Below are 25,940 nucleotides of genomic sequence, written 5' to 3'. Positions count from 1 at the left end.
ATGGACCGTATCTCTCCAGGACTGAAATCACTACACTGGCTCCCAGTGGCTGCGAGGATTAAGTTCAAAACCCTCTGCATTGTCCACAAGGCCTTCTGGGGCCTTAGGCCAAAATACCTTCAACTCTCTTTTCCTAAATATCTTCCTTCTCGAGCTCTTCGCTCATCCACCTCCAACAACCTCAGGGTCAGCCGCTTCTCCAAGCAACGAGCTGGGGGTAAATCTCTCTCCGCAGCAGGGGCCTCCCTCTGGAACAGCCTTCCTGCCTCCCTGAAACTTGAGGAGAACCATCTCCGGTTCCGGAAGCACCTCACAACCTTCCTCTTTGCCTCCGCTTTCTCTCCCTCTCTCCCCTGCTAAAATCACTGAACCTGCACTGAATCTGCTACTGGGCCACTCACCGATCTCGGTCCTTGGCCCAGCCACTCTTCCCTGCACTGCCTACCTGCACTACGGGACTGTCTCTGTATCCTACAGCCCCTTCTCCCGGCACTTACCTTGCCACCAGCTGGCCCTATTATTTATCTTGTATTCTACTAACCATGTACTGCACTTTCCTTGCACTTGCCACCAGCTGGCCTTATTATTTATCTTGTATTCTACTAACCATGTACTGCACTTTCCCCTCTCCCCTTCCCCTTGCACTTTTCCTAGTCCCCTATACCCTTGCGCGATCTGAATGACACCTGGCCTAGTAGGATCGTTGTCTGTCTCCCCTTGTTCCCCGCCTCCCTGCCTCGTCGCGCCTTGAAACACTTGTGTATAGGCGCGTTACAAATGCCATATCATATCATATCATATCATAGCATATCATATAACCACCCCAAAGGCATACTGGCTATCTGTAAATATATTTACTCGAAGCCCTTCGGAAAGTTCACAAGCTCGAGTCAGTGCAATAATCTCTGCGGCCTGCGCTGAGCTTTGCAAGATTCTCTTGGTTTCCACAATCATGTTTAATGTGGTGATGGCATAAGCAGCAGTGGATATACCATCCGGAAGTTTGAAGCAGGAGCCATCACAAAACAGCTCCCCTTGTGCATCATTCACTGGCGTATCATTTAGGTCAATACTGCCTTTGGTTTCTTGCTCTGTAGTGTAGAGGCAGTCATATGACATTTCGTCACTGCAAGCAATATCTTGCGGAAGAGGCAATATTTCAGCAGGATTCAATATGCAACACCTCTTAATTTAAATATGCGTTGCAAATAGGATCAGTTTTTATCTTGTTAATCGTGCGGAAGTAAGGTGTTGTGTTTGCGTTCTGTTTAATAGAACCTCTAGAGAGTGGGGTACCATCACGGTTAAAGAGTGACCTAAAACCATACCCTCACATTGATTTACGGACGCGGCAGCAGCAAGGGCAGCTCTCAAACATCTCAGCAAAGCGCATGCAACAGGATCAAGTGTGGAGGAAAAATAACCACACAGTCTATTCTTCCCCCATGTTCCTGCGTTAACACAGCCAAAGCACATCCATCACATTCATGCACATACAACATGAAGGCCTTATCATAATTTGGTGTGCCCAAAACTGGTGCTGAACACAGTGCAGTCTTCAGCAGATCAAAAGATTTCTGGTGTTCCAAGTTCCACGGTAATGGCAAAGAAATGCCCTTCTTTGTCAATGCCAACATTGGTTTTATCACTAGTGAAAGATTAGAGATCCACTGCCTATAGTAAGAAGCCATTCCTATAAAGGCTCTGACCTATTTCTGTGTATTTAGGACAGGCATGCTAGAGATGCTTTTTATCTGTTCAGGTGTCAATCTTCTTCCCTCCTTTGACAGGAGATAGCCTAGATAGGCGACCTCCTGTCGACAATACTGAAACTTTTTTAATGAAGCTTTATGCCCATGCTCTTCTAGGTGAATATGCAACAACACAGTACCATCTTTGCAAGCAATTTCTGAGTCTGCAGCTAAGAGAACATTGTCAACGTATTGCAACAATGTACAAGTGGGAGGCAACTCAAGTGTATCGAGCTGTTCTTTCAAAGCCCTACTGTAGATGCTTGGGCTCTCCGTGTACCCTTGTGGCACACGAGTGAATGTAAATGAGCGCCCCCATAAGGTTAATGCGAACAAATATCTACTATCCACGTGTAAGGGAATACTAAAGAATGGATTCTTAAGATACACCACACTGAAATGAGTAGCAGAAGCTGGGATCATTGTTAATCCCTCTTGTCTGCAATAAGCACATTGGTTCATGTGTACAGGACCCAACTGTGTATTACTTTGTGGAACAAACTGTCCTCAAAACTGTGTATTCCCACCTCTAGTCCCTCTAACTATCTGTTTCAACAATACTTTGGTTTTCAGATCTCCCTTTTTCTTTTCAATCCTCTCTTTTTCATTATATATTCTATTTTCATAATATTGAGCCATATGCAATACTTCGGACTGCGATTTAGCTTGCCAAGCACTTTCTGAAGTCATGATTTGTGACTGGATATCAGGCAACAATACAAGCACAAATGTATCCACAAACAACCTTTTTCCTAACTAAGTGCTTAAATTCTGTCTGCTAAAATCTGAAAATACTTGTTCGAACCGATTAAAATTCGGTAGCACCTTCAGATTTCCCTTGGGTACAAGCAGTGAGTTTGTCCCAAAATATCCTTCTCTCGGGAACCAGAGTTTTAAATTTCATTACTATTCTGTCTGGCAAAGTCAGTATCACTTGCAGTGGTCTCTCAACAGCTTTCCTTTCTCTGTCTAACCGTACCAAGTTAACCCATGTGTCACCCAGACCTGCTTGATCATCCACAGTCCTAATCTGTTGCCATAAATCAGCAGGTAGGATCATGGGAAACAACAGATCTATATCACCTAAGGTGAAAACTGATGAATGCACACAGATTCTATTTTCTTTATAAAACCCTGTTGGATTTTTCCTAATGTCTGGAATCGACTGTCTGATAGTGTTCACTTCCTGTCTCGAGAACGGGACACGAACAAATTGTGATACATAGGGCGCTTCAATCGTAGTGGCTGCTGCGCCTGTCGTGGCATTCGCTGGAATCTCAAATTTAGGAACAAATGTCAGAGGAACCTCTCTCGTAGGCAACTAAGTAGTAGGCAACTCCAAATGTTTGTTAAGCAATAAAGCCAGATCGATCGCTAAAATGGTTGAAGCAGTATCGGGTGCAAAGGCTCTCTTATAAATAATCATCAATTCTGTGGGACGACAAATCTTTTTCTTCATTCACTCATCCTGTAGATAGTCTACCATTACCTGTAACACTTTCTTCTGCATTTCTGGAGATTACTGACTAAACGTTTCATATACTTCTATGGGAGCTAGAGACACAACCGAAATCCAACTAAGCGCATCCCTTGTGCAAATTCGTGTCTCTTCACTCGTTGATTTACAAGGAGGAAGGAACCGATTCTGCACATAGAAAGCCTCCAATCTATCACCATCTACTTCATCATTCTGTAACCGTTCCAACTCCCTTCTTAACTCAAAAACCCTCTTGACATGCTCATTTACTTTCTCCGTAGTATCCATTGAATAAGATAAAACATTCAAATTCCTCAACCCTTGTGGGACATCAATGTCCGTCAAATTACTCCACACTACAGCCAAATGTACTCCCATCCCCTCAATAAAAACATTCTGTTCGGTATACTCCATGCTTTAACAACAAATCTTAGCTGCTTCTGTTTGCAGGTTTTCGGGGCCTAGAACTCTTGTTCCTTTGTTTTACCTTTTCCAAAAATGTCATTGTACTCCTATGTCTCATGCATTGGAAACATAGTCGTAGCCCCTGACCAGGAGACTTCCTATATAGAAAACTACCCACTGCTGGAGATATGCACTGGTGATGGGTCATGTGCATGTATCATGGTCATGGGTGCATTTTGAGGGTACCTGAGAAAGTATATATTCAAAGAAGTATTGGAAGCCCGAGGGTTCCAGACAGTGATGGGTCAACCCAAGCAGAACAGCAGCCAACACCAGCAGAACAGCAGCCAGCCCCAGCAGGACAGCAGCCAACCCAAGCAGAACAGCAGATTCCTGATTAGTATTTTATTCTGTAAACAAATTTTGATTTTCAGAACACATTAAAGTGGATGTACATGATTTGGCAGTGGCAGAATTCTTTGTGGCGGAATTGATGATTGTGGCCAGGTTCAATGGGTAGCCAGGTTACCAGTATGTGCAGCAGACAGGGACATCAGCAAGGGAAAGGGAGAGAGAAATTGGAAGCACAAAGGAAGGTCTTGAGTTGCGTTCCAGAACCTTAGGTGATCCTGCTCAAGTTTGAGAGAGGCAGGGAAGCTGTTCCAGAGGGAGGCCCCATCCGAGGAAAGAGATCTACCCTCAATCTGCCAGGAGAAGTGTCTAACCCTCTAAGAGTTGGAGGTGGATCAGCGGAGGGCTTGAGAAGGAAGATGCTTAGGAAGAGAAAGTTGGATGTAGTGTGATCCCCAACCCCAGAAAGCTGTGTAGACGATGTAGAGGGTCTTGAACTTGATCCTTGCAGTCACAAGGATCCAGTGGAGAAATTTCAGGACTGGAGAGATATGATCCTGGACTTGAGGCCAAGGACAGGTCTCGTAGTCCTGTTTTTCATTAGTTGTAAAGGGCGAAGAGTAGAGGCAGGCAGATTTAGAAGGTGGTTGTTGCAGTAGTCCAGCCTAGAGAAGACCAGGGCTCTGGGGACAGTGAGAATCTGGGGGAAATTGAGAAAAGGAAGAATACCTCTGAGATGGTGCAGCTGATAGTATGACTTCTTAGAGACATCAGAGATGTGAGGAGAGAAGGAGAGGGTGGAGTCAAATATGACCCCAAGGTTCTTATCCTCACAGGAAGGTGCAAGTAGAGGGCCCAGGGTGGGCAGCCAGAGAGAGAGAGGGAAGGCGGGAGTACGTGTCCCAATGAGGAGGATCTCAGGCTTCTGGCATTAAGGCAGATATCGTTGTAGGCACGCCATTCCTGAATTCTGGACAGACTGCCAGGTATGAGAGAAGTAGCAGAAGAGGCTGAAGGGAGCCTGAAGGAGAATTGGGTGTCATCCGCATAACACTAAATGCTAAAACAGAAGGTAGAGATGCGGTGGATCAGAGGGGACAGGTCGTGGTTAACAAGCCAGGGAGAGAGGTTAGACCCCTGGGGACACCACATGTAGAGAGAGAGAAAAGACCCAAATTGGACCAGGGAGTAAAATTAAGTGCCATGGGTATTTCTCCCTAGTGCCAGGGCTTTTTTTGGTGATTTCGGTGTGTGGCCATTCAATGGCTTGTAAATTCTTTGTTACATGAGATATTGTGAGAGAACGGATCTCAACGACCGGTGGGGGGTGTCTGTACTTCCGCTCCCTATATGGTGGAGGAGAGGCACAGGAGACCCCAGCCAAGATTCTCTATTCGGTAGCAATGGTCGAGCAATCAAGGCCTAGTTTCTCAGGAGGTGATGCAGGCTGGTTCTTAAGTACAGTGTATCCCCAAGCCCCCACAAAGGAATATCCACACTCTGTATTGGTTAAAACACAGTCTTTATATAATCAATAGTTAAGGTTATGTACATTTATCATGATAACTCACTTTGTACTCTGGCAAAATCTACAATGACAAATATTTGCAATCCTAAAGTGGTACCACCCTAGATCCTATTGAAGTGCATGAACAATACTGTACAATGTCACACAGACCAATAGAGTGAAACCAGCAATAGAGAGAGGAGAGAAAATAAGATGGTTGAGCAATAGGCAGAATACTGACCCCTACCACTAGGCACAGTTCTGTGTGGAGATCCCCCCACCTGGGCAACCTGTAAGGAAAGATATAGCTCAAGCCCAGTCCATATATTACTCTGCAAGTCTTATTTTCCCCTATAATGTTTTCACCCCCCCAATGTACCTGGTGGAGTCGAGTTCCTCGAAAAGGCGTCGACAAGCGTCGAGGGACTCGCTGTTCGGCGACGGGGAATCGACGGCCCTTCTTGAATGCCTTCCCTTTCAAGCGGGAGGCACGGGGCGTCGAACGTCCGTCGACAAACGAGGTGGAACGATGTCGAAGAGGCGGCAGCTTCGTCCGAGCGGTGCTCGTCGGCGTCGGGGCGTCGGCGTCCTGCAAGGCGGAGGTGTGCGGGGCACCTCGATGACAATAGTTCTGGACCGCAAAGATTGTAGAGACGGGAGCCCAGCAAGGGCGTCGAGTCGTCCGAGTCTTTGAGGTCGTCGGGTGGCGGGAAACCCACCGGCAGGTTTCTCCTCGGCGCGTTGGTCGTCCTCGACTTTCTCCGGCAGGATAAGCGGTCGACGATGCGGTCGAGAGAGTCCTTCGATTGAATGTTCTTAGGCAATGGAGCGGACGGCTCCGATCGTCGGCGGCACGGCGTCAAGTGGTTCCCACGGCTGGGCAACACAACTTCGACGGGCCTCCAGCGGTTCCACAAACCTGCGAACCCTGGTCGACGGCAATGGACTTCGACGGCGTCGATGTCCGGGTGCTTCACTTCGATCTCCTCGGCGGTCCCGTCTCGGGTCGACAGCCTTTCGGGGATCTGTCTTCCAGGGCGCTTCGGCGAAGATGGAGCGGTGCTCGATGGTCCCTCGGAGCACGGGAAGAGGGCGCCTTACCAGGTCCTCTCTCGGGTCAGCCCTCGACGAATTCGACAGCCTTCGGATCGGTCGAAGCAAATGCCACAGCAAGTCTTCTTCTTCCAGCTGGACGTCGAGGATCAGCAGTTCCAGTTACTCTTGAGTGGAGACTCAGCTTCTGGACGCTCCTGAACTGAACACACTTCCAGTGGTGAGAGGTCCCCAGATATACTATCCTCACTCTCATCCACGCTGCTGGCACACACTTCAGCAGCCAATCATACTGCAGGGCATTCATGCAGTCCGTCAGCCAATCAGGCACACAGTGCATTCAGGCCACACTCCTCCCTTCCAGACACTCACAACAAGGAATGTGGATTGGGACAAGTACCCAGCCATTCAACACTACACACTGCATTCAGGCCAGTTTCGGGCAGGGCTGTCTCAGTCTTTGTCTCACATGCCAGAAACCAGACAACCACAACAAGAAGTGTATATTGGTCACACACTCCATTCACCCAGGTCCCACCCACAGGAGGTACCCACAACATACAGACACTGGGAAGGCTCCAGCCAGTCTAGCTGGGCCTTCACCACAATACCATACATGGAACTTCCACCCAACAGCCAGTCAGGGGGAAGGGACAGAGTCAGGGCTTCCCAGGACTTTGGGAAAACAAGACAACAGGCAATAGAAAGCAAGAGGCCACAGGGGCCATCTTGTTTTCTATCAGGAATCAACTGATCCCAATGGCAGGGCCTGGGTATCCCAAAATGGAGGACACCCAGAGCACCTGTCAAGTTCAGCATGGAGCTGCCACCAGCCCATACCCTGCTCTGTGGGCCACCCACAGGGGCCCAAAAACATACACTAGGGGCACAGGGTTGTACCCCCCTACCCATGGGTGCCATAAGGGTATCCCATGGGTCTGTTCACCAAACCAAAATAGAGCTGCACTGCCAGGAGTCCCAAATGGACTCCTGGCCAGAAAACATGACGGAACACACGATAAAAACAGTAATAGGACAAGGATTCAGAGGCCCTGTCCCTCAGATGCATTTCCAGCATCACAGATATCTCGGCCAAATTTCACTCCTTTTTTCCCATATGTAGGTGGTTTTAAGGCAACCCAGGAATCCTAGGTTGCTGTAGGGGGGGTGAGAGAAAATAAGCAAAAAGTGTGAAAATGTTGGGTTTTTTCAAAAAATGCCAATAAAATGATGTACAAAGAAACCTGTGTTTATTTCCTTAGAAGAGCTAGGAACAAATGGATTGCTGTGCTGGTTTCCCCAATTTCCAGGCTTTCAAGAACAGGTTGAGTGGAAATGGAAAAAAAATATTTTGATGTGGTTATCAACCGTTTTGTGAGAGGTAGGCGATTTTGGTCATTTTTACCAATTGGACATGCGTGGACGGAATGGAAGAAAAGGGCATGAAAGCCGAATTGGAGGAGAGAAAGGCATATATTTGTGAAAAGTAGATAACATTCTAAGTTTAGGAAGGGGTGATTTGTGTAGGTCAGGCAACAACTAGGTTGGGGAAACTGCCATCGATTGGGGGGAAAAGCGGGAAAATTACCGGAAAAAAAGGGTATGTGTTGGACTTGGTTGGCTTGGTATGGCAATGGCTTCTATGAATTTTGAGAAAGGCAATGCTCCGCTACATTCCAACTCTTGCAGTTAGGAGAGCACACATTTTTTGTAGTGTTTTACAAAACAAGCAATACCATAAGCCAAACACTGAGCCATGGTACACAGGAGTTTTACGCTCACGGCATGACCAGATGCACTTAGCATGTGTAACTCGGGAAAACCAATGTGGTTAGGGACGGCAATCATACATTTTTTGAAAGAGCAGAGGCAGACCTTTTCAAGGGTAGGTGACTTGTGCAGGTTACAAAAGTGTATTGTGGCTAAAGCAGCGACTAAATGTAGGTCACATTTGGGAAATGAAAGGGTTGTGAGACAAAGGGCACCAGCAAATGGGTCAAAACGTTATGAAAACCACACAAACACAACACATGGCCTACTGTCCCGCGTTCCCACAGGTGTCCCGATGAAAACGGTACCTCACATGTGTGGGTGCACCTACCTGGCTGCCAAGGGGAAAGCCTAAAACACAAGTAACTCCAAGTCTGTTTTCAGAGCGGATTCTCAGATATTCTGCCGACCGGCACAACATACAGATATGGGCCTCGGGTTTCCAAGCCACCAAGGAAAACAGGGAACCCCATGCAGTTCCGAAAAGAGGATACCCGTGGTAATCGCACATCGCCCCAGAATTTATTACCCAGACACCCCTGCAAAGTCCAAAATGTGGGGAAAAAATGCATTTTCTGCACATTTCGCTCGGCGCACCCATCGAAACACGCCCCCAACAACACATGGCCTACCGTCCAGCGTTACCACAGGTGTCCTGAGGAAAACGGTACCTCACATGTGTGGGTGCACCTACCTGGTTGCCAAGGGGAAAGTCTAAAACACAAGTAACCCCAAGTCTGTTTTCAAAGCGGAATCTCAGACATTCTGCCGACCGGCACAACATACAGATATGGGCCTCGGGTGTCCAAGCCACCAAGGAAAACAGGGAACTCCATGCATTTCCGAAAAGAGGACACCCGTGGAAATCTGCAGAGGTATGATTTGCGCACATTGCCCCAGAATTTATTACCCAGACACCCCTGCAAAGTCTGAAATGTGGGGAAAAAACGCATTTTCTGCAGATTACGCTCGGCGCACCCATCGAAACACGCCCCCAACAACACATGGCCTACAGTGCCGTGTTCCCACAGGTGTCCCGATGAAAATGGTACCTCACATGTGTGGATGCACCTACCTGGCTGCCAAGGGAAAGGCCTAAAACACAAGTAACCCCAAGTCTGTTTTCAGAGCAGAATCTCAGACATTCTGCCGACCGGCACAACATACAGATATGGGCCTCGGGTGTCCAAGCCACCAAGGAAAACAGGGAACCCATGCATTTCCGAAAAGAGGAGACCAGTGGGAATCTGCAGAGGTATGATTTGTGCACATCGCCCCAGAATTTATTACCCAGACACCCCCGCAAAGTCCAAAATGTTAGGAAAAAAATGCATTTTCCGCACATTTCCCTTGGCGCACCCATCGAAATACGCCCCCAACAAAACATGGCTGACAGTTCCGTGTTTCCACAGGTGTCCCGATGAAAACGGTACCTCACATATGTGGGTGCATGTACCTGGCTGCCAAGGGGAAAGCCTAAAACACAAGTAACCCCAAGTCTGTTTTCAGTGCGGAATCTCAGACATTCTACCGACCGGCACAACATACAGATATGGGCCTCGGGTGTCCAAGCCACCAAAGAAAACAGGGAACCCCATGCATTACAGAATAGAGGATACCCGTGGGAATCCGCAGAGGTATGATTTGCGCACTGCGCCAGAATTTATTACCCAGACACCCCTGCAAAGTCCGAAATGTGGGGAAAAAATGCATTTTCTGCACATTTCGCTCGGCGCACCCATCGAAACACGCCCCCAACAACACATGGCCTACCGTCCAGCGTTACCACAGGTGTCCTGAGGAAAACGGTACCTCATATGTGTGGGTGCACCTACCTGGTTGCCAAGGGGAAAGCCTAAAACACAAGTAACCCCAAGTCTGTTTTCAGAGCGGAATCTCAGACATTCTGCCGACCGGCACAACATACAGATATGGGCCTCGGGTGTCCAAGCCACCAAGGAAAACAGGGAACTCCATGCATTTCCGAAAAGAGGACACCCGTGGAAATCTGCAGAGGTATGATTTGCGCACATTGCCCCAGAATTTATTACCCAGACACCCCTGCAAAGTCTGAAATGTGGGGAAAAAACGCATTTTCTGCAGATTACGCTCGGCGCACCCATCGAAACACGCCCCCAACAACACATGGCCTACAGTGCCGTGTTCCCACAGGTGTCCCGATGAAAATGGTACCTCACATGTGTGGATGCACCTACCTGGCTGCCAAGGGGAAGGCCTAAAACACAAGTAACCCCAAGTCTGTTTTCAGAGCAGAATCTCAGACATTCTGCCGACCGGCACAACATACAGATATGGGCCTCGGGTGTCCAAGCCACCAAGGAAAACAGGGAACCTATGCATTTCCGAAAAGAGGAGACCAGTGGGAATCCGCAGAGGTATGATTTGTGCACATCGCCCCAGAATTTATTACCCAGACACCCCCGCAAAGTCCAAAATGTTAGGAAAAAAATGCATTTTCCGCACATTTCCCTTGGCGCACCCATCGAAATACGCCCCCAACAAAACATGGCTGACCGTTCCGTGTTTCCACAAGTGTCCCAATGAAAACGGTACCTCACATATGTGGGTGCATGTACCTGGCTGCCAAGTGGAAAGCCTAAAACACAAGTAACCCCAAGTCTGTTTTCAGTGCGGAATCTCAGACATTCTACCGACCGGCACAACATACAGATATGGGCCTCGGGTGTCCAAGCCACCAAAGAAAACAGGGAACCCCATGCATTACAGAATAGAGGATACCCGTGGGAATCCGCAGAGGTATGATTTGCGCACTGCGCTAGAATTTATTACCCAGACACCCCCGCAAAGTCCGAAATGTGGGGAAAAATGTATTTTCTGCATATTTCGCTCGGTGCACCCATCGAAACACGCCCCCAACAAAACATGGCCTACCGTCCCGCATTTCCACAGGTGTTCCAATGAAAATGGTACCTCACATGTGTGGGTGCACCTACCTGGCCGCCAAGTGGAAAGCCTAAAACACAAGTAACCCCAAGTTTGTTTTCAGAGCGGAATCTCAGACATTCTGCCGAGCGGCACAACATACAGATATGGGCCTCGGGTGTCCAAGCCACCAAGGAAAACAGGGAACCTCATGCATTTCTGAAAAGAGGACACCCGTGGGAATCCGCAGAGGTATGATTTCCACACATTGCCCCAGAATTTATTACCCAGACACCCACGCAAAGTCCGAAATGTGGGGAAAAAACGCATTTTCCGCAAATTTCGCTCGGCGCACCCATCAAAACACGCCCCCAACAACACATGGCCTACCGTCCCACGTTTCCACAGGTGTCCCAATGAAAACGGTACCTCACATGTGTGGGTGCACCTACCTGGCTGCCAAGGGGAAAGCCTAAAACACAAGTAACCCCAAGTCTGTTTTCAGAGCGGAATCTCAGACATTCTGCCGACCGGCACAACATACAGATATGGGCCTCGGGTGTCCAAGCCACCAAGGAAAACAGGGAACCCCATGCATTTCTGAAAAGAGGACACCTGTGGGAATCCACAGAGGTATGATTTGCGCACATCGCCGCAGAATTTATTACCCAGACACCCCTGCAAAATCTGAAATGTGGGGAAAAAATGAATTTTCCGCACATTTCGCTGTGCGCACCCATCGAAACACGCTCCCAACAACACATGGCCTACAGTGCCGTGTTCCCACATGTGTCCCAATGAAAATGGTACCTCACATGTGTGGATGCACCTATCTGGATGCCAAGGGGAAGGCCTAAAACACAAGTAACCCCAAGTCTGTTTTCAGAGCGGAATCTCAGACATTCTGCCGACCCGTATAACATACAGATATGGGCCTCGGGTGTCCAAGCCACCATGGAAAACAGGGAACCCCATGCATTTCTGAAAAGAGGACACCTGTGGGAATACGCAGAGGTATGATTTGCACACATCGCCCCAGAATTTATTACCCAGACACCCCCGCAAAGTCCGAAATGTGGGGAAAAAAACACATTTTCCGCACATTTCGCTCAGCGCACCCATCAAAACACGCCCCCAACAACACATGGCCTACTGTCCCGCGTTCCCATAGGTGTCCTGATGAAAACGGTACCTCACATGTGTGGGTGCACCTACCTGGCTGCCAAGGGGAAAGCTTAAAACACAAGTAACCCCAAGTCTGTTTTCAGAGCGGAATCTCAGACATTCTGCCGACTGGCACAGCATACAGATATGGCCCTCGGGAGTCCAAGCCACCAAGGAAAACAGGGAACCCCATGCATTTCCCAAAAGAGGACACCCGTGGGAATCCACAGAGGTATGATTTGCAAACATCGCCCCAGAATGTATTACCCAGACACCCCTGCAAAGTCCAAAATGTGGGGAAAAAAATGCATTTTCCGCACATTTCGCTCGGCGCACCCATCAAAACACGCCCCCAACAACACATGGCCTACTGTCCAGCATTCCCACAGGTGTACCGATGAAACTGGTACCTCACATGTGTGGGTGCACCTACCTGGCTGCCAAGGGGAAAGCCTAAAACACAAGTAACCCCAAGTATGTTTTCAGTGCGTAATCTCAGACATTCTACCGATCGGCACAACATACAGATATGGGCCTTGGGTGTCCAAGCCACCAAGGAAAACAGGGAACCCCATGCATTTCCGTAAAGAGGACACCGGTGGGAATCCGCAGAGGTATGATTTGCGCACATCGCCCCAGAATTTATTACCCAGACACCCCCGCAAATTCTGAATTGTGGTGAAAAAACGCATTTTCCGCACATTTTGCTCGGCGCACCCATCGAAACACGCCCCCAACAACACATGGCCTACCGTACCGCATTCCCACAGGTGAACCGATGAAAACGAAACATCACATGTGTGGGTGCACCTACCTGGCTGCCAAGTGGAAAGCCTAAAACACAAGTAACCCCAAGTCTGTTTTCAGAGCGGAATCTCAGACATTCTGCCGACCGGCACAACATACAGATATGGGCCTCGGGTGTCCAAGCCACCAAGGAAAACAGGGAACCCCATGCATTTCTGAAAAGAGGACACCTGTGGGAATCCACAGAGGTATGATTTGCGCACATCGCCGCAGAATTTATTACCCAGACACCCCTGCAAAGTCTGAAATGTGGGGAAAAAAATGAATTTTCCGCACATTTCGCTGGGTGCACCCATCGAAACACGCCCCCAACAACACATGGCCTACAGTGCCGTGTTCCCACAGGTGTCCCAATGAAAATGGTACCTCACATGTGTGGATGCACCTACCTGGATGCCAAGGGGAAGGCCTAAAACACAAGTAACGCCAAGTCTGTTTTCAGAGCGGAATCTCAGACATTCTGCCGACCCGTATAACATACAGATATGGGCCTCGGGTGTCCAAGCCACCATGGAAAACAGGGAACCCCATGCATTTCTGAAAAGAGAACACCTGTGGGAATACGCAGAGGTATGATTTGCACACAACGCCCCAGAATTTATTACCCAGACACCCCCGCAAAGTCCGAAATGTGGGGAAAAAAACACATTTTCCGCACATTTCGCTCGGCGCACCCATCAAAACACGCCCCCAACAACACATGGCCTACTGTCCCGCGTTCCCATAGGTGTCCTGATGAAAACGGTACCTCACATGTGTGGGTGAACCTACCTGGCTGCCAAGGGGAAAGCTTAAAACACAAGTAAACCCAAGTATGTTTTCAGTGCGTAATCTCAGACATTCTACCGATCGGCACAACATACAGATATGGGCCTTGGGTGTCCAAGCCACCAAGGAAAACAGGGAACCCCATGCATTTCCGTAAAGAGGACACCGGTGGGAATCCGCAGAGGTATGATTTGCGCACATCGCCCCAGAATTTATTACCCAGACACCCCCGCAAATTCTGAATTGTGGGGAAAAAATGCATTTTCCGCACATTTCGCTCGGCGCACCCATCGAAACACGCCCCCAACAACACATGGCCTACCGTCCCGCATTCCCACAGGTGAACCGATGAAAACGAAACATCACATGTGTGGGTGCACCTACCTGGCTGCCAAGTGGAAAGCCTAAAACACAAGTAACCCCAAGTCTGTTTTCAGAGCGGAATCTCAGACATTCTGCCGACCGGCACAACATACAGATATGGGCCTCGGGTGTCCAAGCCACTAAAGAAAACAGGGAACCGCATGCATTACGGAATAGAGGATACCCGTGGGAATCCGCAGAGGTATGATTTGCGTACATCGCGCCAGAATTTATTACCCACACAACCCTGCAAAGTCCGAAATGTGGGGAAAAAATGTATTTTCCGCATATTTTGCTCGGTGCACCCATCGAAACACGCCCCCAACAAAACATGGCCTACCGTCCCGCGTTCCCACAGGTGTTCTGATGAAAATGGTACCTCACATGTGTGGGTGCACGTACCTGGCCGCCAAGGGGAAAGCCTAAAACACAAGTAACCCCAAGTCTGTTTTCAGGGCGGAATCTCAGACCTTCTGCCGACCGGCACAACATACAGATATGGGCCTCGAGTGTCCAAGCCACCAAGGAAAACAGGGAACCCCATGCATTTCTGAAAAGAGGACACCTGTGGGAATCCGCAGAGGTATGATTTGCGCACATCGCCCCAGAATTTATTACCCAGACACCCCCACAAAGTCCGAAATGTGGGGAAAAAAATGCATTTTCCGCACATTTCGCTTGGCGCATCCATCGAAACACGCCCCCAACAACACATGGCCTACCGTCCCGCATTCCCACAGGTGTCCCGATGAAAACTGTACAGCACATGTGTGGGTGCACCTACCTGGCTGCCAAGGAGAAAGCCTAAAACACAAGTAACCCCAAGTCTGTTTTCAGAGCGGAATCTCAGACATTCTGCCGACCGGCACAACATACAGATATGGGCCTCGGGTGTCCAAGCCACCAATGAAAACAGGGATTTCCATGCATTTCCAAAAAGAGGACACCCGTGGGAATCTGCAGAGGTATGATTTGCGCACATCGCCCCAGAATTTATTACCCAGACACCCCTGCAAAGTCTGTAATGTGGGGAAAAAACGCATTTTCCGCACATTTCGCTGGGCGCACCCATCGAAACACGCCCCCAACAACACATGGTCTACAGTGCCGCATTCCCACAGGTGTCCCGATGAAAATGGTACCTCACATTTGTGGATGCACCTACCTGGATGCCAAGGGGTAGGCCTAAAACACAAGTAACCCCAAGTCTGTTTTCAGAGCGGAATCTCAGACATTCTGCTGACCCGCATAACATACAGATATGGGCCTCGGGTGTCCAAGCCACCATGGAAAACAGGGAACCCCATGCATTTCTGAAAAGAGGACACCTGTGGGAATACAGAGAGGTATGATTTGCACACATCGCCCCAGAATTTATTACCCAGACACCCCCGCAAAGTCCGAAATGTGGGGAAAAAAACACATTTTCTGCACATTTTGCTCGGCGCACCCATCAAAACACGCCCCCAACAACACATGGCCTACTGTCCCGCGTTCCCATAGGTGTCCCGATGAAAACGGTACCTCACATGTGTGGGTGCACCTACCTGGCTGCCAAGGGGAAAGCTTAAAACACAAGTAACCCCAAGTCTGTTTTCAGAGCGGAATCTCAGACATTCTGCCGACTGGCACAGCATACAGATATGGCCCTCGGGAGTCCAAGCCACCAAGGAAAACAGGGAACCCCATGCATTTCTAAAAAGAGGACACCCGTGGGAATCCACAGAGGTATGATTTGCAAACATCGCCCCAGAATGTATTACCCATACACCCCTGCAAAGTCCAAAATGTGGGGAAAAAAATGCATTTTCCGCACATTTCGCTCGGCGCACTCAGCGAAACACGCCCCCAACAACACATGGCCTACCGTCCAGCATTCCCACAGGTGTCCCAATGAAACTGGTACCTCACATGTGTGGGTGCACATACCTGGCTAGCAAGGGGAAAGCCTAAAACACAAGTAACCCCAAGTATGTTTTCAGTGCATTCAGACATTCTACCGACCGGCACAACATACAGATATGGGGCTTGGGTGTCCAAGCCACCAAGGAAAACAGGGAACCCCATGCATTTCTGAAAAGAGGACACCTGTGGGAATCCGCAGAGGTATGATTTGCGCACATCGCCCCAGAATTTATTACCCAGAAACCCCCGCAAATTCTGAATTGTGGGGAAAAAAATGCATTTTCCGCACATTTCGCTCGGCGCACTCATCGAAACACGCCCCCAACAACACATGGCCTACCGTCCAGCATTCCCACAGGTGTCCCAATGAAACTGGTACCTCACATGTGTGGGTGCACCTACCTGGCTGCCAAGTGGAAAGCCTAAAACACAAGTAACCCCAAGTCTGTTTTCAGAGCGGAATCTCAGACATTCTGCTGACCGGCACAACATAGATATTGCCCTCGGGTGTCCAAGCCACCAACGAAACAGGGAACCCCATGCATTTCCGAATAGAGGACACCGGTCGGAATCCGCAGAGGTATGATTTGCGCACATCGCCCCAGAATTTATTAGCCAGACACCCCCGCAAAGTCCGAAATGTGGGGAAAAAAACGCATTTTCCGCACATTTCGATCGGCGCACCCATCGAAACACACCCCCAACAACACATGGCCTACTGTCCAAGTTCCCACAGGTGTCCTAATGAAAACTGTACCTCACATGTGTGGGTGCACCTACCTGGCTGCCAAGGGGAAAGCCTAAAACACAAGTAATCCCAAGTCTGTTTTCAGAGCGGAATCTCAGACCTTCTGCCGACCGGCACAACATACAGATATGGGCCTCGGGTGTCCAAGCCACCAAGGAAAACAGGGAACCCCATGCATTTCCGAAATGAGGACACCGTGGGAATCTGCAGAGGTATGATTTGCGCACATCGCCCCAGAATTTATTACCCAGACACCCCCACAAAGTCCGAAATGAGGGGGAAAAAATGCATTTTCCGCACATTTCGCTCAGCGCATCCATCGAAACACGCCCCCAACAACACATGGCCTACTGTCCCGCATTCCCACAGGTGTCCCGATGAAAACGGTACATCACATGTGTGGGTGCACCTACCTGGCTGCCAAGGGGAAAGCCTAAAGCACAAGTAACCCCAAGTCTGTTTTCAGAGCAGAATCTCATACATTCTGCCGACCGGCACAACATACAAATATGGGCGTCGGGTGTCCAAGCCACCAAGGAAAACAGGGAACCCCATGCATTTCCGAAAAGAGGACACCCGTGGGAATCCACAAAGATATGATTTGCGCACATTGCCCCAGAATTTATAACCTAGACACCCCGCAAATTCCAAAATGTGGGGAAAAAAATGTATTTTCCACTCATTTCGCTCGGCGCACCCATCGAAACACACCCCCAATAACACATGGCCTACCGTCCCACATTCCCACAGGTGTCCCGATGAAAACTGTACATCACATGTGTGGGTGCACCTACCTGGCTGCCAAGGGGAAAACCTAAAACATAAGTAACCCCAAGTCTGTTTTCAGAGCGGAATCTCAGACATTCTGCCGACCGGCACAACATACAGATATGGGCCTCGGGTGTCCAAGCCACCAAGGAAAACAGGGAACCCCATGCATTTCCGAAAAGAGGACACCCGTGAGAATTTGCAGAGGTATGATTTGCGCACATCGCCCAAGAATTTATTACCCAGAAACGCCCGCAATGTCGAAAATGTGGGGAAAAAAATGCATTTACCGCACATTTCGCTCGGCGCACCCATCAAAACACGCCCCCAACAAAACATGGCCTCCTGTCCAGCGTTTCCACAGGTGTCCCAATGAAAACGGTACATCACATGTTTGGGTGCACCTACCTGGCTGCCAAGGGGAAAACCTAAAACATAAGTAACCCCAAGTCTGTTTTCAGAGCGGAATCTCTGACATTCTGCCGACCGGCACAACATACAGATATGGGTCTCGGGTGTCCAAGCACCAAGGAAAACAGGGAAACCCATGCATTTCCGAAAAGAGGATACCCTTGGGAATCCACAGAGGTATGATTTGCATACATCGCCCCAGAATTTATTACCCAGACACCTCCGCAAAGTCCGAAATGGGGAGAAAAAAACGCATTTTCCGTACATTTCGCTCGGCGCACCCATCGAAACACGCCCCCAACAACACATGGCCTACCGTCCCGCGTTCCCACAGGTGTCCCAATGAAAACGGTACCTCACATGTGTGGGTGCACCTACCTGGGTCCAAAGGGAAAGCATAAAACACAAGTAACCCCAAGTCTGTTTTCAGAGCGGAATCTCAGACATTCTGCCGACCGACACAGCATATAGATATGGGCCTCGGGTGTTCTAGCCACCAAGGAAAACAGGGAACCCCATGCATTTCCGAAAAGAGGACTCCCGTGAGAATTTGCAGAGGTATGATTTGCGCACATCACCCCAGAATTTATTACCCAGACACCCCCGCAAATTCTGAATTGTGGGGAAAAAAACACATTTTCCGCACATTTCGCTCGGTGCACCCATCGAAACACGCCCCCAACAACACATGGCCTACCGTCCCGCATTCCCACAGGTGTCCCGATGAAAACGGAACATCACATGTGTGGGTGCACCTACCTGGCTGCCAAGGGGAAAGCCTAAAACACAAGTAACCCCAAGTCTGTTTTCAGAGCGGAATCTCAGACATTCTGCCGACCGGCACAGCATATAGATATGGGCCTCGGGTGTTCTAGCCACCAAGGAAAACAGGGAACCCCATGCATTTCCGAAAAGAGGACACCCGTGAGAATTTGCAGAGGTATGATTTGCGCACATCGCCCAAGAATTTATTACCCAGACACGCCCGCAATGTCGAAAATGTGGGGAAAAAAATGCATTTACCGCACATTTCGCTCGGCGCACCCATCAAAACACGCCCCCAACAAAACATGGCCTCCTGTCCAGCGTTTCCACAGGTATCCCGATGATAACGGTACCTCAGATGTGTGGGTCCACCTGCCTGGCTGCCAAGGGGAAAGCCTAAAGCACAAGTAACCCCAAGTCTGTTTTCAGAGCAGAATCTCAGACATTCTGCCGACCGGCACAACATACAGATATGGGCCTCGGGTGTCCAAGCCACCAAGGAAAACAGGGAACCCCATGCATTTACGAAAAGAGGACACCCATGGGAATCCACAAAGATATGATTTGCGCGCATTGCCCCAGAATTTATTACCCAGACACCCCACAAATTCCAAAATGTGGGGAAAAAATGTATTTTCCACTCATTTCGCTCGGCGCACCCATCGAAATACACCCCCAACAACACATGGCCTACCGTCCCACATTCCCACAGGTGTCCCGATGAAAACGGTACATCACATGTGTGGGTGCACCTACCTGGCTGCCAAGGGGAAAACCTAAAACATAAGTAACCCCAAGTCTGTTTTCAGAGCGGAATCTCTGACATTCTGCCGACCGGCACAACATACAGATATGGGCCTCGGGTGTCCAAGCCACCAAGGAAAACAGGGAACCCCATGCATTTCCGAAAAGAGGACACCCGTGGGAATGCACAGAGATATGATTAGCAGACATTGCCCCATAATGTATTACCCAGACACCCCCGCAAATTCCGAAATGTGGGGAAAAAAATGTATTTTCCGCTAATTTCGCTCGGCGCACCCATCGAAACACACCCCCAACAAAACATGGCCTACCGTCCCGCGTTCCCACAGGTGTCCCGATGAAAATGGTACCTCACATGTGTGGGTGCACCTACCTATCCGCCAAGGAGAAAGCCTAAAACACAAGTAACCCCAAGTCCGTTTTCAGAGCGGAATCTCAGACATTCTGCCGACCGGCACAACATACAGATATGGGCCTCGGGTGTCAAAGCCACCAAGGAAAACAGGGAAACCCATGCATTTCTGAAAAGAGGACACCCTTGGGAATCCGCAGAGGTATGATTTGCATACATCGCCCCAGAATTTATTACCCAGACACCCCCGCAAAGTCCGAAATGGGGAGAAAAAAACACATTTTCCGTACATTTCGCTCGGCGCACCCATCGAAACACGCCCCTAACAACACATGGCCTACCGTCCCGCGTTCCCACAGGTGTCCCAATGAAAACGGTACCTCACATGTGTGGGTGCACCTACCTGGGTCCAAAGGGAAAGCATAAAACTCAAGTAACCCCAAGTCTGTTTTCAGAGCGGAATCTCAGACATTCTGCCGACCGACACAGCATATAGATATGGGCCTCGGGTGTTCTAGCCAGCAAGGAAAACAGGGAACCCCATGCATTTCCGAAAAGAGGACACCCGTGAGAATTTGCAGAGGTATGATTTGCGCACATCACCCCAGAATTTATTACCCAGACACCCCCGCAAATTCTGAATTGTGGGGAAAAAAACACATTTTCCGTACATTTCGCTCGGCGCACCCATCGAAACACGCCCCCAACAACACATGGCCTACCGTCCCGCATTCCCACAGGTGTCCCGATGAAAACGGAACATCACATGTGTGGGTGCACCTACCTGGCTGCCAAGTGGAAAGCCTAAAACACAAGTAACCCCAAGTTTGTTTTCAGAGCGGAATCTCAGACATTCTGCCGACCGGCACAACAAACAGATATGGGCCTCGGGTGTCCAAGCCACCAAGGAAAACAGGGAACCCCATGCATTACCGAATAGAGGACACCCGTGGGAATCTGCAGAGGTATGATTTGCGCACATCGCCCCAGAATTTATTACCCAGACACCCCCGCAAAGTCCGAAATGTGGGGAAAAAATGTATTTTCCGCATATTTCGCTCGGTACACCCATCGAAACACGCCCCCAACAACACATGGCCTACCGTCCCGCGTTCCCACAGGTGTCCCGATGAAAACGGTACCTCACATGTGTGGGTGCACCTCCCTGGCCACCAAGGGGAAAGCCTAAAACACAAGTAATCCCAAATATGTTTTCAGAGCGGAATCTCAGACATTCTGCCTAGCGGCACAACATACAGATATGGGCCTCCGGTGTCCAAGCCACCATGGAAAACACGGAAACCCATGCATTTCCGAAAAGAGGACACCCTTGGGAATCCGCAGAGGTCTGATTTGCGCACATCGCCCCAGAATTTATTACCCAGACACCCCTGCAAAGTCCAAAATGTGGGGGAAAAAATACATTTTCCGCACATTTCGCTTGGCGCACTCATCGAAACACGCCCCCAACAACACATGGCCTACCGTCCCGCGTTCCCACAGGTGTCCCGATGAAAATGGTACCTCACATGTGCGGGTGCACCTACCTGGCTGCCAAGGGGAAAGCCTAAAGCACAAGTAACCCCAAGTCTGTTTTCAGAGCTGAATCTCAGACATTCTGCCGACCCGCATAACATACAGATATGGTCCTCGGGTGTCCAAGCCACCAAGGAAAACAGGGAACCCCATGCATTTCTGAATAGAGGACACCTGAGGGAATACGCAGAGGTATGATTTGCACACATCGCCCCAGAATTTATTACCCAGACACCCCCGCAAAGTCCGAAATGTGGGGGAAAAAATGCATTTTCCGCACATTTCGCTCGGTGCAACCATCGAAACACGCCCCCAACAACACATGGCCTACTGTCCAGCGTTACCACAGGTGTCCTGATGAAAACGGTACCTCACATGTGTGGGTGCACCTACCTAGCTGCCAAGGGGAATGCCTAAAACACAAGTAACCCCAAGTCTGTTTTCAGAGCGGAATCTCAGGCATTCTGCCGACCGGCACAACATACAGATATGGGCCTCGGGTGTCCAAGCCACCAAGGAAAACAGTGAACCCCATGCATTTCTGAAAAGAGGATAACCGTGGGAATCCGCAGAGGTATGATTTGTGCATATCGCCCCAGAACTTATTTCCCAGACACCCCCGCAAAGTCCAAAATGTGGGGAAAAAATACATTTTCCGCACATTTCGCTTGGCGCACTCATCGAAACACGCCCCCAACAACACATGGCCTACCGTCCCGCGTTCCCACAGGTGTCCCGATGAAAATGGTACCTCACATGTGCGGGTGCACCTACCTGGCTGCCAAGGGGAAAGCCTAAAGCACAAGTAACCCCAAGTCTGTTTTCAGAGCTGAATCTCAGACATTCTGCCGACCCGCATAACATACAGATATGGTCCTCGGGTGTCCAAGCCACCAAGGAAAACAGGGAACCCCATGCATTTCTGAATAGAGGACACCTGAGGGAATACGCAGAGGTATGATTTGCACACATCGCCCCAGAATTTATTACCCAGACACCCCCGCAAAGTCCGAAATGTGGGGGAAAAAATGCATTTTCCGCACATTTCGCTCGGTGCAACCATCGAAACACGCCCCCAACAACACATGGCCTACCGTCCAGCGTTACCACAGGTGTCCTGATGAAAACGGTACCTCACATGTGTGGGTGCACCTACCTAGCTGCCAAGGGGAATGCCTAAAACACAAGTAACCCCAAGTCTGTTTTCAGAGCGGAATCTCAGGCATTCTGCCGACCGGCACAACATACAGATATGGGCCTCGGGTGTCCAAGCCACCAAGGAAAACAGTGAACCCCATGCATTTCTGAAAAGAGGATAACCGTGGGAATCCGCAGAGGTATGATTTGTGCATATCGCCCCAGAACTTATTTCCCAGACACCCCCGCAAAGTCCGAAATGTGGGGAAAAAAATGCATTTTCCGCACATGTCACTCGGCTCACCCATCGAAACATGCCCCCAACAACACATGGCCTACCGTCACGAATTCCCAAAGGTGTCCCGATGAAAACGGTACCTCACATGTGTGGGTGTACCTGCCTGGCTGCCAAGGGGAAAGCCTAAAACACAAGTAACCCCAAGTCTGTTTTCAGAGCAGAATCTCAGACATTCTGCCGACCGGCACAACATACAGATATGGGCCTCGGGTGTCCAAGCCACCAAGGAAAACAAGGAACTCCATGCATTTCCGAAAAGAGGACACCCGTGGGAATCTGCAGAGGTATGATTTGCGCACATCGCCCCAGAATTTATTACCCAGACACCCCTACAAAGTCTGAAATGTGGGGAAAAAATGCATTTTCCGCACATTTCACTCGGCGCACCCATCGAAACATGCCCCCAACAACACATGGCCTACAGTGACGTGTTCCCACAAGTGTCCTGATGAAAATGCTACCTCACATGTGTGGATGCACCTACCTGGCTGCCAAGGGGAAGGCCTAAAACACAAGTAACCCCAAGTCTGTTTTCAGAGCGGAATCTCAGACATTCTGCCGACCGGCACAACATACATATATGGGCCTCGGGTGTCCAAGCCACCAAGGAAAACAGGGAACCCCATGCATTTCCGAAAAGAGGAGACCAGTGGGAATCCGCAGAGGTATGATTTGTGCACATCGCCCCAGAATATATTACCCAGACACCCCCGCAAAGTCCAAAATGTTAGGAACAAAATGCATTTTCCGCACATTTCACTCGGCGCACCCATTGAAATACGCCCCCGACCGTTCCACGTTCCCACAGGTGTCCTGATGAAAACGGTACCTCACATATGTGGGTGCATCTACTTGGCTGCTAAGGGGAAAGCCTAAAACACAAGTAACCCCAAGTCTGTTTTTAGTGCGGAATCTCAGACATTCTACCGACCAGCACAACATACAGATATGGGCCTCGGGTGTCCAAGCCACCAAGGAAAACATGGAACCCCATGCATTACCGAATAGAGGATACCCGTGGGAATCCGCAGAGGTATGATTTGTGCACATCGCCCCAGAATATATTACCCAGACACCCCCGCAAAGTCCGAAATGTGGGGAAAAATGTATTTTCCGCATATTTCGCTCGGTGCACCCATCGAAACACGCCCCCAACAAAACATGGCCTACCGCCCGCGTTCCCACAGGTGTCCCGATGAAAATGGTACCTCACATGTGTGGGTGCACCTACCTGGCTGCCAAGGGGAAAGCCTAAAACACAAGTAACCCCAAGTTTGTTTTCAGAGCGGAATCTCAGACATTCTGCCGAGCGGCACAACATACAGATATGGGCCTCGGGTGTCCAAGCCAACAAGGAAAACAGGGAACCCCATGCATTTCTGAAAAGAGGACACCCGTGGGAATCTGCAGAGGTATGATTTGCACACATCGCCCCAGAATGTATTACCCAGACACCCACGCAAAGTCCGAAATGTGGGGAAAAAACGCATTTTCCGCACATTTCGATCGGCGCACCCATCGAAACACGCCCCCAACAACACATGGCCTACTGTCCCGCGTTCCCACTGGTGTCCTGATGAAAACGGTACCTCACATGTGTGGGTGCACCTACCTGGCTGCCAAGGGGAAAGCCTAAAACACAAGTAATCCCAAGTCTGTTTTAAGAGCGGAATCTCAGACCTTCTGCCGACCTGCGCAACATACAGATATGGGCCTCAGGTGTCCAAGCCACCAAGGAAAACAGGGAACCCCATGCATTTCCGAAAAGAGGACACCCTTGGGAATCCGCAGAGGTATGATTTGCATAGATCGCCCCAGAATTTATTACCCAGACACTCCCGCAAAGTCCGAAATGGGGAGAAAAAATGCATTTTCCGCACATTTCGCTCGGCGCACCCATCGAAACACGCCCCCAACAACACATGGCCTACCGTCCCGCGTTCCCACAGGTGTCCCAATGAAAACAGTACCTCACATGTGTGTGTGCACCTACCTGGCTGCCAAAGGGAAAGCCTAAAACACAAGTAACCCCAAGTCTGTTTTCAGAGCAGAATCTCAGACATTCTGCCGACCGGCACAACATACAAATATGGGCGTCGGGTGTCCAAGCCACCAAGGAAAACAGGGAACCCCATGCATTTCCGAAAAGAGGACACCCGTGGGAATCCACAAAGATATGATTTGCGCACATCGCCCCAGAATTTATTACCCAGACACCCCTACAAAGTCTGAAATGTGGTGAAAAAACGCATTTTCCGCACATTTCGCTCGGCGCACCCATCGAAACACGCCCCCAACAACACATGGCCTACTGTCCCGCGTTCCCACTGGTGTCCTGATGAAAACGGTACCTCACATGTGTGGGTGCACCTACCTGGCTGCCAAGGGGAAAGCCTAAAGCACAAGTAACCCCAAGTCTGTTTTCAGAGCAGAATCTCAGACATTCTGCCGACCGGCACAACATACAAATATGGGCGTCGGGTGTCCAAGCCACCAAGGAAAACAGGGAACCCCATGCATTTCCGAAAAGAGGACACCCGTGGGAATCCACAAAGATATGATTTTGCACACATTGCCCCAGAATTTATTACCTAGACACCCCGCAAATTCCAAAATGTGGGGAAAAAAATGTATTTTCCGCTCATTTCGCTCGGCGCACCCATCGAAACACACCCCCAATAACACATGGCCTACCGTTCCACATTCCCACAGGTGTCCCGATGAAAACAGTACATCACATGTGTGGGTGCACCTACCTGGCTGCCAAGGGGAAAACCTAAAACATAAGTAACCCCAAGTCTGTTTTCAGAGTGGAATCTCAGACATTCTGCCGACCGGCACAACATACAGATATGGGCCTCGGGTGTCCAAGCCACCAAGGAAAACAGGGAACCCCATGCATTTCCGAAAAGAGGACACCCTTGGGAATCCACAA

The sequence above is a fragment of the Ambystoma mexicanum genome, chromosome 12, assembly GCF_040938575.1.
Source record: "Ambystoma mexicanum isolate Mex_15411 chromosome 12, UKY_AmexF1_1, whole genome shotgun sequence".
In the NCBI taxonomy this organism is placed as follows: Eukaryota; Metazoa; Chordata; class Amphibia; order Caudata; family Ambystomatidae; genus Ambystoma; species Ambystoma mexicanum.
This window is presented reverse-complemented; position numbering follows the sequence as displayed.